Source organism: Eupeodes corollae, chromosome 1 (genome assembly GCF_945859685.1).
Source record: "Eupeodes corollae chromosome 1, idEupCoro1.1, whole genome shotgun sequence".
Taxonomy (NCBI): domain Eukaryota; kingdom Metazoa; phylum Arthropoda; class Insecta; order Diptera; family Syrphidae; genus Eupeodes; species Eupeodes corollae.
In genome coordinates, this window is record NC_079147.1 from 226,606,765 (window position 1) to 226,607,384 (window position 620).

Genomic DNA, 620 nt, shown 5'->3' on the forward strand with positions numbered 1-620 from the left:
GAGTAGGCGAGAGTGAGACATGTAAATGGTAAAAATCTTAAAAAAAAACATTAAAAATAGTTTTAACTGTGTAAAATAAAAACAAAAAATAAAAGAAAACCTAGTTTTATGAAATAAACTAATTAAATACAAAATCAAAACTATTTCTAAGCTTTTGTATTTTAACCTAAAAGGGTTTTCGAATAAGTTGCTAATTGACTGTCGTATTTTTCATAGTCAAATTTAAGAATTACCAAGTACTCCATATTTATTTTATTCATAAAGGGGTTATGAATACCCTTGTAATGATTAAACACAGTGAGAGCAATTAGGAAAGGAGGATAGGATTAGAAATGATAAACCGATGCACATTGGTTTTTAATGTCTACAATTTGTAATGAGGGATATATTAAGCCTAGTAAATCATTCCACATTCGTGTAGTGCGGTTAAAGAAAGAATCTCTGTACTAAACAGTACGTCCGAAATTGAGCTCAAGGGTAAACTGATGGGCATTCCTTGCAGTACGGGTGTTACGGGTGAATTGTTTAAGGGGCGGAATGCAACTGGTTATTTCAATAGAGCATTTTTCATAAAAATAGCGATAAAACAATGACAGGCATAAGACCTTGCTGCGGTTTTC

General features: G+C 31.8%; 1 protein-coding gene across 1 annotated transcript in view; it reads left to right on the forward strand.

Moving 5' to 3' along the window:
• The window catches only part of LOC129939574 (nuclear factor related to kappa-B-binding protein), a 15,773-nt gene extending 15,639 nt beyond the window's left edge, over window positions 1–134 (forward strand). Inside the window, exon 5 of the mRNA XM_056047638.1 lies at window positions 1–134. This exon is cut by the window's left edge and continues 739 nt beyond it. The gene's annotated coding sequence lies outside the window, so the exon portion shown is untranslated.
• Window positions 135–620: the final 486 nt, after the last annotated feature.